The sequence below is a fragment of the Monodelphis domestica genome, chromosome 6 (genome assembly GCF_027887165.1).
Source record: "Monodelphis domestica isolate mMonDom1 chromosome 6, mMonDom1.pri, whole genome shotgun sequence".
Taxonomy (NCBI): Eukaryota; Metazoa; Chordata; class Mammalia; order Didelphimorphia; family Didelphidae; genus Monodelphis; species Monodelphis domestica.
The window spans coordinates 305144154-305158989 of NC_077232.1; positions in this window are offsets into that span (position 1 = coordinate 305144154).

Below are 14836 nucleotides of genomic sequence, written 5' to 3' on the forward strand. Positions count from 1 at the left end.
GTAGACGCTTTCCAAAGGACTGCCCATCTAAATTCCTACTAAGTCGACCAATCTCCTCAGTAAGTCTGAACGAGAGAAAACACAGCTGAGTCAACTAATCTCATCAAGAGAAAACTTGCCCAACACTTTTAGGTACCTAGCATCCCATTGTATCAATTCTAAAAACAGGCCTGGCTCAAAGAACTTGCCCCACCATAAGCATGGATCCAAGTACTTTCTTTTTTTAGCAAGGAGTTTTTTGCCCTAAAGCATTCTTAAGTAGGGATGGGGTAGAGATCCTCCCATAGCAAGGAGTTTTCACATCAAAATGGGGAGTGTTTTCTCAGTAGGGAATTTGTTCCAATTAAGAATTCCCCGATGGGGAAATTTTTAACATTCACAAGTCTGAGAGATTTCAAGATTTACACACTCTTAATTTTGAAAGCTGAAGATTTCTGTTTTTAGTGAGAATCTCTTCTTCTCCATTATACTTACCATAATATTCTGTACCTAGGACTTAGCAATTTTTCAATAATTTTTAGAATCCCTAACCAAAGGACAAATGTGAAAATGGAAGTACTGAGGTTAGAGATAGAGAATAATAAACACTACGAATAATAAATATGCTCTAAGAGAGTAGAATATTATTAGAAAATTATCAAGTTAGGTTATAGATTCCCAAAGGATATATAGATGAAAGGGATGTTAGGTATTATTAGTCCACTCTGATCATTTTACAGAGAAGAAAACTGGGGCCTAAGAGAAGGAAATGACTTGAATAAAGTCACATGGTTAGTGAATATGAAGCAGAGTCAGAATTCAAATGGAGATCCTCTAACACTGCATTCATTACTCCCAACTTTCATTGTCTTTGCGTAGGTCATTATGACTACTCTGGTTAGAGTTTTGAAATGATGATTTACATATTTTGTTCTATTAAATATCTCTAGAGATTTTGTAAAGGAAAATTGTATCATGTGTACCACATTTTTTGCTGAGTCTGCTCAATTGTCTCAAGATCCTTTCCACCATGCACTCAGAGCTGGGGGCCAAGAACCTGGACAGGAAGATTCCATATCCTGGAAAAGATTGTAATCTGCCAACCACAGGCTGAACTCTAATGTCTCTCCCAGTCTCAAGAAGATTCCACAATGCATTGTTTTATGGTGCATTAAAGGAAATTTATCAAAATAACAGCAATTTCACAATCAATAATCATGTATTCTGTCTTCTACTTTGTCATATCATGGTACTTCCTTGGGTAAGAACCTCCCTTTCACATGCATGGGACAGCTACATGGCTTGAACCAAAGGTGTGTAGACAGCTGTGCAATTTGCAGTTATTGACAGAATGTCACTCGAGACCCTTAACTGCAGTTCTGATGTGTTAAGTCAAATCATGTGGGTTTTCCAGTTCAGAATGGCCTGATGATGCTCCAAAAGTCTACACATGATATACAGCTGTGGACTCCCTTTCCAAGTTTCCAGTTTGTCATTGCTCTTTCTTTCTCTTCCTTTGGCCGAACTAACCAAACAAGTCATGCAATCCTGATGATTTATCATATTATAGAATCCATAAAAGCAAAGATTCATAGTAAAGAAAAAAATAAAGTTCACTCTTTAGTGAACTATATTCTTTTTGTCAGCCCTTACAAATTTCATCTCATTTCCAATTTGTCTACTCACTGAATGTTTATAATTTTTTAAACTCAGGTAGGAGACTACTAACTGATTTACTACTTTTTCTTGGTTCCAAAGTCCATTACTTTTAGTACATAAACATAGAAGTGGAAAAAAATCTGATATATTTCAAGACAATTTTTGACATATTGATAGGTCCAGCGGGAGGCATTTCATGTACTGGATCATTCATGGGGTAAGAGATTTAGAATTAGAAAGAACCTTTGAGGGTGTATGCCCATTGCCTTGTTGAAGATGAGCCTTATTGCTGGCGTCTATTAGTTCAGGCTTAATATTTAGATAAAATGAAGCACTTACAATCATTGAAGAGTTAACAAAAGTAGGTTTACATAATTTTGGCACAGAAAAGATATCAGCAAGGATATAGTAGCAATACAAATAAGCATGGCTTTCCTCAATTCCTTATGGAAATGACTAGCCAGCAGAAAAAGTTTTATCTATCAAGTCTGAGGGACCCAGATTCTAGTGGGGTGTGTCTTTCATGTCCCTAGGTTCAGAAAGCCATTATATGCCAATCGTGTCCTAAAATCCACTTTGTTGCTTATCAAAGAAAGCTATCTAACCAAAAATGGAGGAAGCCTTAGAGATATTTGTCCTATCACAGTTCTTATTTTACAGATGAGAAAACTCGAGGACCAGAGAGATTTTGACTTGTCTAAGGTTACACTTAACATATGTAGCAGAGATGGATTATGAAGATGAGTCCTCTGATTTCAATACCTGCTGTTCTCTCTGGAGTATCTATTATGAAGTATTTGTAAGAAATGAACAACAATTGCATGGCATGAGAGAATAGATTTGAGTTGCAATTAGCCTGAAGAATCACTGCATATCAAATTATTACTAGGTATCCTTTGAAGTCTAACACATGGTAACAGATGAAAATTGACAGATACTGTTTAAGTGGGAAGATTTCTAGTATGATAAAATATAACTACATTGCTATTAAAGAATTTTAGTTCATAGAAAGTGACACAGATTTTAATATATGAAAAAAACAATAAGAGGATAATCATGGGGGAAAGGAACTGTGATTTCATTGGCATAGGGAACATGCAGATTAAAAAAAAACTTCCTCTACAAATGAAGTTGGCATATCCTCTGCAATTTACAAATTTAAAGTACTGCATCGAGCATTGTGAAGTTAAGCAATTTACTAGGGGGTCACACAACCAGTGTGAGTCAGAGGAAAGATTTGAACTCAGATCTTGTTGGATTTTAGTTGTTTTTTTTTTTTTTGCCATTCTATTATACAATTTCTCACATTCAGTTATTTCTCCACATATACTTTAGAGAAGAAACCTCAACCCATTTGTATTAAGATATTTTACCCCAATATTGATTATAAGTCATCTCAGATATACATAGCTATAGCTCCTAAAGAATTGTGTTAGACAATTTTATCAAGTCAACAAACATTTATTAAATGCTCACTATGTGCCAAGTACTGTACCTGAAGCACTGAGGATACAAAAAAAGGAAAATGGTCATTCATGCTCTCAAAGAGTTCACAGTCTAATAAGGGAGAGAACATGCAAAGAAGGCATATTAAAGGACAAACTAGAGATAATTTCTAAGAGAATGAAGGCAGTGGCATTAATATAAAAGGGAACCAGTAAAGACTTCTCACAGAAGGTAAAATTTTATCTCAGAGTTGAAGAAAGTCAGGGAAGCCAAGAAGTAAAGATAAGAAAAGAGATAATTTATATATATATATATGTGTGTGTGTCTAACTTCAATAATCTCCTGAAGTCTTTTCAAGTCATGTTCATTGTTTCCATGACACTATTAATTTCATCCTCTGCTGTCCCCTTCTCTGTTTGCCTTGAGATTCTCTCAACACCATTACATTTAAGCTTCATTTTTAGTACCTGACCTTCTGGTGAATAGTCTGAATTAATTTCTTTAAGTATTAACTGACTTAATCTCCTTGATGTCCAAGACATTCTGAAAAGTCTCCTTTGGTACCACAATTAGAAAGTAGCAGTTTTGTGGCACTCGTCTTTCCTTATAATCTAACTCTCACAGCCATATGTTGTTATTGGGGAAAAAAACAAACAAAGCTTTGACTCTACAGACCCTTCTAGGCAAAGGAATATCTCTGTTTTTTAATATGCAGTGCAGATTTGCCATAGTTTTTCCTTCCAAGAAACAAGTGTCTTTTAATTTCATGACTGTAATCACCATCTATAGTGATCTTTGAGTCCAGGCATATAAAATATAAATATAATATAATAATAATAAAATATAATATAAAATAAAATATAAAAATAATATAAATAAAATAAAAATATAAAATACACTCTTTATTTCTTATCCCTCCTTTTGCCAGGAAGTGATGGGTTCAGTTGCCAAGTTAGTTTTATTTTGTTTGTTGTTTGTTGTTGTTGTTGTTGTTTTTGGGGGGGTTGATGTTAAGCTTTATGCCAGCTTTTACTCTCCTCTTTCACCATCTTCAAAAGGCTTCTTATTTTTTTTTTTACTTTCTGTCATCAGAGTGGTATCATCTCCATATCTGAGAATGCTGGTATTCCTCCTGATGACCATAATTCTATTTTTAAATAAATCTAGTATGACATTTAATAACTCAATGTAAAAATTAAAATTAATATATAATAACTCCAAATATTATATTTTATAAGATTTAAAAATAATTAGTAGAAGCAAAAGAATAAAAGGTAATTATCTAACAAAATTAAAAAAAAACCATGTCCAAGCTAATCTAACTGCTCAAAAGGCCCACTCCATTAAAACTGCAACACAGGAAGGAAAGAAAAAAGCTAGATCTGAAAGTCCACACAATTTATCTTCTGTATACATCAGCACATAATGAGAGGAAGTGAGAGGGTTCCTGGGTAATGTAGTTCAAAGGTACAAGATTTCTAATTACACAATACTCTGCATATAAATTTAATAAATAAGGTGAAAATATACAGTTTTGTGCTTTCCTTTTCCCAGTCATAAACCAGTCTAGTTGTTCCATGTTTTGTTCTAAATATTATTTCTTAACCCACATAGAGGTTACCCAGGAGACAAATAAGATCTGATATTTCCATCTTTTTGAGGACTTGCCACTTTTTCTTGCAATATACAGAGTCACAGGCTTTAGTGTAGTTAAAGAAGAAGAAATCGAAGTTTTGTTGAAACTCCCTTGCTTCCTCCACAATCCCACAAATGTTCATAATTTGGTACCTAGTTCTTCTGTCTCTTTGAAAACTAGCCTGGTCTTCTGGTTCTTCTAAGTTCACATAGTATTGAAGTCTCACTAGGAGAATCTGAACCAAGCCTTGCTGGTATATGAAATAAGTATAAATGTTTGGTCATTTGAACAGTCTTTACCATTGTCCTTCTTTAGGATAGAGAGATAAACTGATACTTTCCAATCTAGTCACTACTGTTGAGTGTTCTAAATTTTCTGGCATGTTGAATGCAACAATTTAACAATATCATCTCTTAGAGTTTGGGTTTTATATACTTAGAGATCATTTTTACTTGTATATACAGAGATTACACTTATGTAAATGTCAGAGAGAGAATTTGAACTTGGGTCTTCCTGAAGACAAGACCAGTACTAACTGCCACACTATCTTTAGCAAACAAACAAACAAACAAAACCAAATAAATAAAAGCAGTTACCCCCACAAAAGCACAAATGGAGATTTTAAATCTCTAGAAACCAATTAGTTGAGGATAGAAGACAGAGCTAGATGAGGTAATCTGAAAAATAGTTCTCTAAGCAGTTTCTAAATACAAAAGTCTAAGAAATTAAACAGTCCAATGTAGTCCAGAATTCTGTTTATACTTTATTAGGTTCCAATTTGAATTCACTCATGTTCCCAAAGAGGAGAAGGCTAGCAACTCTGGTGGGAAGACATACTGAGCCCTTTTCATGGCTACTTATCCACCTTTGGCATATACCTTTCACTCAACTCTCGCCTGAGGTTCCAAGAAAAATAGAATGTGCAATAGTCACATCCCAAAAAACTATTTAGAGAGAGGGGCTAAACTAGATTAAGGGTAACTGATAGGCCTCATGTGAAGATTTCCCCAAGTAGAATAGACAGATAAGAACAATTTGTTACACTGGCCAAGAAGGTGACTGAAATGGGCATTCCACAATGTATTTGAAGATACCAAACTCATTCACTGCATGACTTTTGTCTTGCCACTGTACTTTGCTGACATTGGAAGAGAGAATGAGGTGGCTGACTGTTTAATTCTACCTCATTTAAATCCAACTCAACTGCCAGTCAATATATCTCATGAGGTCATTTGTTGTCTTTAAAAATGAAGGATAAACAATAGACAATAACAACAATATAGTTGCAGTTACCTGCATGTTGGTCATCTTGTAGTGTAAGTGAAAATAGTGTGGATAAAAGAGAGTTGAGTAGGATATCAAAAGAAAAGGACGGGTATCAACATTGGAGCTTAAAGTACCAGAGGTGTGAGAGTTGTTTTCATCTAGGATATATTTGAATTATTCTATGATTCTGTAAACATCTAGAGAGTCTTTATTTGTAGCACTCTAATTTTTCAGGGATCAAATAAATAAAAAATGATTTTCCACCTTTTTTTTGTTGTTTTCAGACTCTAATTAGACAGTGAATTTTCCTGAATCTTTCCTTTAGAAGTCAGAGTAGTTGTTGTGAGATAACTTCTTCTAATGGGTAAATGTTCAACTCCTGATAGTTATTGTGTTATTGTGTTTACTATAAGTATGGTAGCTGTTATGAGCAATAAAGAAGTCCAAGATCCTTTGGACTGTAAAGTGATTGTCTAGATACTTCAAGTGATCAATGCTCAAGTGCTTTGGAAGAACACACATATCTCTGTATTGAAGTCTTCCACTCAGTAAAGTGGGAGTGTCCTATATGTTGCAAGACTCCAGAAGAATTTTTGACTATGCTGATTTGTTTTTTTATCTGAAAATGATGAAACTCAGTGAATCCAGGCTTCCCTATAGAGAGCTATTTTATGATCAGACTTTTGTCCAATTTAATTTTCCCCCTTATTCTCTTAATTTTCTTTGGGTTGAAAGTTCTTGAAAGCATCAATACAAGGGATATGAAATTGGTAAAATTGTGTTTGCTTATTAAATTGGATATCCAGGCATTTGAGGGATAAATATAATCTTTACATCCACCAATCATAGAAATCCTATAGTTTCATGGAAAATCATTAATTTTCAGATTATTTAAGAATTACCCTTATGAGGGACTTCTGGGTTAAGATATCCCAAGAGTAAAGGCAGGGCTCTTCCTCTCCTCTCTGCCAATCAAGATAGGGTGCCTAACAAAGACAAAATCAAGATCAAATTAGTGAAGGGGATCCACAGTAGGACATAGCATAAAAGATAGACAAAGTTTGGGCATTTCATGCTAAAAGGGGGAAAAATTACTCCCACCAAGGGGCAAGTCCACCACTTCACCACCACTCTACATACAGTGCTAGAGTTGGAATGAGTGTGGGACAACCTCTAGGTTCTAGGAGGGGCTGGTTGAGTTCACTACATACATACCTAAGACCAGTGAGAGTAGAGATGGCAGGAGGCTGAGGAACTCGGATAATGGACACAGAGATAAAGCAGAGAGGGGCAGCACATAGCAGACACTTCCATGGAGACTCAAAAAATAGGCTCAGGGCAAAAACCTCTCCAGGGCTCAATACAGAGACTTGCCTACACTACACACAGAGACCTGGTCAGTGAAATCTCTAGATTATTAGGGGCTGGGTGAAACCATCACAGACTTGCCCCTAGGAGCAGCAAGAATTGGGTCCCCAGGAGGCTGAGGAATATAGATCTTGGACAAAGAGACAGCACAGGGCAGCACACAGCATATGCAGCTGCAGAGACTCAAAAATAGTCTCAAAAATAAAACCTCTCTAAACCTCAACAAAGAAATGGCCACCAACTCACAAGAACTACAATCCACAACCACCCCCCCCAAAAAAACAGACTAAAGAGGAGACAGAAGAAAACAACAAACATGTAAACACACCCAAACCTTCCAAAAATAATGGAAAATGGTCACAAGATCTTGAAGAGTTCAAATCTGAGATTATGAGAAAGATGGAAATGATTTGGCAAGAAAAGTGGGAAATAATTCAAAAAGAAAATAACAGTTTAAAAGAAAGGAACTTCCACTTGGAAATTGAAGCCCAGGAATCTAATTAAAAAATGAGCAATTTGAATACCAGAAATGACCTGCTAGAAGCCATGAAAAATAGAATAGATCAAACTAAACAGAAAAGGAAAATCAAAAGATCTTAGCTGAAAACCAGTCATTCAAAACTAGAATTGGGCACATAGAAGCCAATGATCTCACAAGACAACAAGAATTACTAAAACAAAGTCAAAAGAATGACAGATTAGAAGGCAACACAAAATATCTCATTGGGAGGATGGTTGACCTTGAAAACCAATCTAGAAGAGACGATTGGAGAATCATAGGCAAACCTGAAAACCTGTAAACAAACAGAAACATTGAAATCATATTATAAGAAATTATCCAAGAAAACTGTCCTGATGATCTTCAAGAAGAGATCAAAATAGACATAGAAAGGTTCCTTAGAACACCCTCTACATTAAATCCTCAAAAGACAACCCCCAGGAATGTAATTGCCAAACTCAAGAGCCTCCAAGCTAAGGATAAAATATTACAATAAGCCAGAAAGAGAGAACTTAGATATCAAGAAGCACCAATCCGGATTACACAAGATCTGGCAATCTCCACACTAAAGAACCTCAAGACTAGGAATATAATATTCAGAAAGGCAAGAAAATTGGGTCTACAACCAAGGATCACCTACCCATCAAACTTGACTATATACTTCCAGGGGAAAGTATGGGAATTCAAAAAAATAGAAGATTTCCAAATATTCATAGAGAAAAGACCAGAACTAAAAGGAAAATTTGATATCCAAATTAAAAAATCAAAACAAAACTGAAAAGATAATTAAGAAAGAGAAGGGGAATTTTTTTTCTTTTTTTCTTTTACTTTAAGGGTTTCAATAAGGTCAAAATATTTATATTCCTATATGGAAAATGTTATTTGTAACTCACAAAAATTATATTAGCCCTTATAGTAGTTAAAAAATTATTCATAGGTAGATATTGGGGTACTACATGGTTTAAGATGATATGCAAAAAAAGAAAAGGTAGGGAATAGATGATGGCACCAAGAGAAACTTGAAGTAATAAAAAAATTAGGATAATCTATATCACACAAAGAGGTGCACAGGAGGGGGGAAGAGAATAATACTATTATAAGCGTAGCAGTTAAAATTAGTTTCTCTACTAAAATTTTTATATTTTTATGAGATTTATTAAAGATTAAGAAATTTAAAAAAATACAAAATAAGAAAACACATGACTAGGAGAGCAGAAAGGCTCTATCACTTACACTACATCTTGAGAAATGTGTGTCTTTGAAAGTGAAGCAGGAAGAGAGAGTCAGTAGGCTTTACAGCAAGATTAAATAAAAATTTTGATCTCAGCCAGGTAGGGATCTCAGTGAGATTAGAGGGCATCTTGGGAAATAGAGCAAGGACTTCTGGGGATTGAAGTCCGGGGTTCAAATCTCCATTTTTACATTTCACCATTTGAGCTTTTGGGAAAAAGATTTTCCCCAAAGGATCATGAAAATGTAATCAACTTAAGGATTACAATAATTTGAGCATAAGAGGAAAAAAGAACAAAACCAATAATTGCTAGATGCATTGACAAAAAGCCATTTGGGGTTCCCCTTTGGCATGAAATTATAGATACAAATAAATGTTCAATAAACCACACCCAAAGTTCATTTTTATATTCTTGTGCAGCTTGTAGTCTAGAGGCATCTTGGTGGTGTCTTCTTCAAACAGTTCAGTTTCTGGATTCAGAGAGGTAACATGTTTCTTAACCTAAAATTCTTCTTAGAAGGAATTTAAATTTTGCAATTTAAAAGAATAATATTTTTACATTTCCCCATGAAGAGGGTGATTGAAAAATATAGGATCACTTAGTGATGCATGGCTGAGTTATGAAGTATATGAATCAATTGGTAAGAGAAATTAAAAAGACATCAGAAAAATCCAAATAAAAAAGATAATTTCTGGATGAAAATATAGACTATCAAAGTCTTATGTGTAAAAATTCCAAGTAAAGGAAAAGTAAATCTATAACAGTTGCTTGAATCAGGGCCCAAGTAAAATGATCTAAACAACGATGCATTTATCCAGTCAGTATCCAGGACTACAGAAAGTTTTCCCCACTATGAAAGATAGAAAAAGAACTAGATTATAGGAGCCAGGTTTGGAGTCAAGTTTGGGATACTTGTCTGTAAATATTTTTACAAAGAGTGAGTGTGGATACAAGGAAGGCCTATGTCATAATGTATGTTAAACATAGCAACCTTGAGTCACATTAATATATCCTGTGTGCTCTTTCATGTGGCACTAATCAGGTTTAGCTTTGTGCTTCATTAGCCCTGTGAAATGGCTCTTTTGTGTATATCTTGTCCTGGAATCAGACAGAATCATTAAGCAAAGTCCCATAAATTTTTTTAACAATTAATGACATCATTTTTATAATCTCAAGCTTTTAGGGCATGCATTAGCAAATGTATTTTAAGCTTATATTACTGCAAAAAAGATTAAAGAAAATCTTAATGCTGGTGACATGTGCTTCAAATATAAAAAGGAGAGTAAAAATAAAAAAACTGAAATAGTATATTGCACATGCAAGAAAAAATATAATAAAAGTTTTTTAAAAATTAAAAAATATAGCGTGTAATCATTGACACACTGTGTCAGCTAAGAAAATATAGAATTCAAGGCTTTCTCACCAAAAATGAGATCCATTTCCTCTTCATACCTGGCCATAATCCACTTTGAGTATAAGCAAATGAATGTTACAAGATTTTGTTTATTTTTATAAAGAAGAGTATTATAAATATGTAGATATCAATATCCCCAAAATTCTCAATAGCCCAATTAAGTACAATAATAAATAAACCCACTATTATATTTCACATAAATAGCTGTATGGCATTTTTTTAAAAGCCTATGAACTGATGGATATCTGTCACAAGTTTTACAATCATAGCAATTCTTTCAACCTTGGTAAACATATTTTTAAACAAAGTAAAACTTATTTTGGGTTTAGAACATCATCAAGAATTCTAGATAACATTCTGGTGGAAGTAAAATGAGCTGAAGAGTATAAATGAGAGATGCTCCTTTTTTTTTCCTTTGGGAGGCTTCTAGGGGTACATGTACTGGGATTAACTGCCCAGCTTCCATTCACATTTTTTAAAATACCTGAGGTGGGGGTTATAAATGTATTTCACTTCAGCTATTAAAATGGGCATTACCTCGGGGTAGGGTAAGGCAAAAATGACCAGAGATTGTTAAGAAATTTTCTAAAAATCATGTCTAAAGAACCCTTAAAATCAGTTTGAGATAATTAGCTCTTTAAATTTTCCAAAGGTTGTTGTAGCAATTTTTTATGAAGTCCATCTATCCTCTATGTGACAATTTACAAAGTAAAAAATAGAAAATCTGTTTTTATATGGGCCTACTCAATGTTTTTTCAGTATGATTATAGGGGAAAAGCAACAGAATTTAACAGTAGTTAAAACCCAGTACATTAAAATGATTCAGTATAACAGAACAGTATTGAATGTAGTAATATATGAACATAAAATCACAAAGTTAAACCTTAAACAAAACAATCAGCAAAATGCAATAGAATACAGAGATTTCTATAAAACGCTGGAGTCTGAAATGCCTTAAAAATATAACCTCCAGTCTCTTTGAAGTTCCTTAGGTTTTTTAATCCATTTAGATGCCTATTGTCAGAAGGTAGGAGATTGGTAATGGGTAGGCAATGGGGGTTAAATGATCTGTCCAGGGCCACACAGCTGGGAAGAATGTGAGGCCAGATTTCAATTTAGGACCTCCTGTCTTTAGGTCTGGCTCTCAATCCACTGAATCACCCAGCTGCCTCCCCAAAGTTGTCTAAAGAGTTGCAGAGAGCTAAATTTTTCCCCTGAAGTAACAGAATCAGTGCACTTAAAAGATATCCTCTTAAAGTAGCCATACTTTAAAGTTCCTGTTTGGAAAAGTCTTTTCCTTCTTTCCCTTTCTTTCTCCCCTCCTGGGAACCCCTGCCCCCAGTCCATGTGGAGGCTAGTCGTAGCCTAAGGGAAAATTATCCCCATTTTTACCAGGTGATAGAAATGAGTCCTGGGCCTGGGGCAAGGATTGGTCTGCTCTGAGGCTAGAGTTTGCTGGATGGGTGGGTCACCAGGTGATTGAGATCTGGGTGAAACAGGTCTGGACCCTGGGAACAGGAGCTGAGCCAAGCCAGCTGGGAAGGGTGGGCAGGTGAGTGATATTAAATAAAAAAATTCCAAAGCAGATGGCTGCAGGTCAGAGCTGATCAAGACAGTTTTCTAAAAAAGCATCTTGGAGAAATGTGGCTTAGGAAAAAACAAACAAACTAGGCACTAGCTATTGAAGGCTGAACTTAGTTACAGTAGACAAAAGATCAGAAGATTGAGGGTATTTCATTTTTTTTCCGAAGTGGCTAGCCAAAACTGTAGCAGTTAAAATTAGTTTTTCTACTAAAAGTATTCTATTTTTATGAGGTTTATTAAAGATTAAGAAATAAAAAAATATAAAATAAGAAAGCACATGCCTAGGAGGGCCAAAAGGCCCAATCACTTACACTACATCTTGAGAGACTCATGTCTTTGGAAGCAGAAGCAGGAAGAGAGAGTCAGTAGGTTTTACAGCAAGATTAAATAGAAATTTTGATCTGGCCTGGGTGAGGATCTCAGTGAGATTAGAGGGTATCTTGGGAACTAAAGCAAGGACTTCAGGGTATTGAATTCCAGGGTTCAAATCTCCATTTTTACATAAGAAGGAGAGGAAGAGAGTGCCAATAGGTAATATTCAAACCTTTCTCTCAGTGTATTTAATTCTGAAAGGGAAGAGCATCGAGATCCCATTTCAAGTATCAAATTCTATCTTACCCTATATGAAAGTTGAGAGGGAAAAGAAAACTAAGAGGGGAATAGGATGGGGAGAACAAAAAGGGAGGGAAAGAGAGGGGGAGGGAATTTAATAGACAATAAAAAATAATAAGAAGGGAACAAAAAGGGAGGGGGTAGAAAGGGAAATAAAATAAGGGTTGGGATCAGGAGAATTGATTAAAAACAAACCACTAGTGTAGAAGGAAATAGCACAAGAGGAAAGGGCAAGACTAGGAGAGGAAATAAAAATATTGGGGAATATTCAGGTAGTAATCATAACTCTGAATGTGAATGAGATGAACTCACCCATAAAATGAAAACAAATACTAGAGTGGATTAGAAACAAAAATCCTACCATATGTTGCCTACAAGAAACACATAGAGCATATAGAAACACCATAGGGTAAAGGTAAAAGGCTGGAGCAAAATCTATTGGGCATCAATTGAGAAAAAGAAGAAAGGTGCCACAATCATGATATCTAACAAAGCCAAAGTAAAAATAGATATGATTAAAAGAAATAGGGAAGGTAATTACATCCTGATAAAAGGCAATATAGACAACGAGGAAATATCAGTACTCAATATGTATGCAACAAGTGATATAGCATCCAGATTTCTAAAGGAGAAACTAGTGGACCTTAAGGATGAAACAGATAATAAAACTGTACTCCTGGGAGACCTGAATCTTCCTTTATCAGATCTAGATGAATTAAAACAAAAAATAAATAAGAAAAAGGATATATATATATATATATATATGTATATATATATATATATATATATATATATATAAATTATATCTCCAAAAAATAGATTGTAGAGAAAAATAAATGGGTACAAAAAGGAATACATCTTCTTTTCAGCAGCATGTGGAACATTCATAAAGTTTCACCAAGTAATAGGGCAGAAAAACATGGCAAACAAGTACAAAAGAGAAGAAATAATGAATGCAAACTTTTCAGATCACAATGCAATAAAAATAATAATTAGGTACATGGAGAAGCAAATAAAAAATTAATTGGAATTGAAATAATATGATTCTGCAAAATCAATTAGTCAAAGAAGAAATTGTAGAAACAATTAATAATTTTATTGAAGAAAATTACAATGATGAGACATCCTTTCAAAATCTATGGGATGCAGTCAAAACAGTACTGAAGGGGAATTTATTTCCCTGAGTTCATATCTTAACAAATTAGGGAGGGCAGAGGTCAGTGAATTGAACATGCAAATCAAAAAACTTCAAAGAGAACAAATTAAAAATCCCCAGATGAAAACTAAATTAGAGATGCTAAAAATTAAGGGAGAAATTAATAAAATCAAAAGTGAATGAACTATTGAATTAGTAAATAATACTAGAAGCTGGTAAGTTGAAAAAAACAAATAAAAGAGACAACGTACCTGTTAATCTAAAAAAAAAGGAAAGAAGAAAACCAAATTGACAGTATTAAAGATGAAAGGGGAGACCTCAAGTCTAATGAAGAGAAAATTAAAGCCTTCATTAAAAACTATTATGCCCAACTATATGGCAATAAACATGGCAATCTAGGTGATATGGATAAATATTTACAAAAATATAATTTGCCTAGATTAGCAGAAGAAGAAATAGAATCCTTAAATAATCCTATATCAGAAAAAGAAATTGAATAAATCATCAAAGAACTCCCTATGAAAAAATCCCCAGGGCCTGATGGATTCACAAGTGAATTCTATCAAAAATTTAAAGAACAACTAATCCCAATATCATACAAACTATTTGACATAATAAGCAAAGAGGAAGTTCTACCAAATTCCTTTTATGACACAAACATGGTACTGATTCCAAAGCCAGGCAGGTCAAAAACAGAAAAAGAAAACTATAGACCAATCTCCCTAATGAATATAGATGCAAAAATCCTAAATAGGATACTATCAAAAAGACTCTAGCAAGTGATCATGAGGGTTTTTCATTATGATCAGGTGTGATTTATACCAGGAATGCAAGGATGGTTCGATATTAGGAAAACCATCCATATAATTGACCATATTAACAAGTAAACAAACAAAAATCACATGATTATCTCATTAGATACAGAAAAAGCCTTTCACACAATACAACACCCATTCCTACTGTGACAAGGAAATCATTTTAAAAG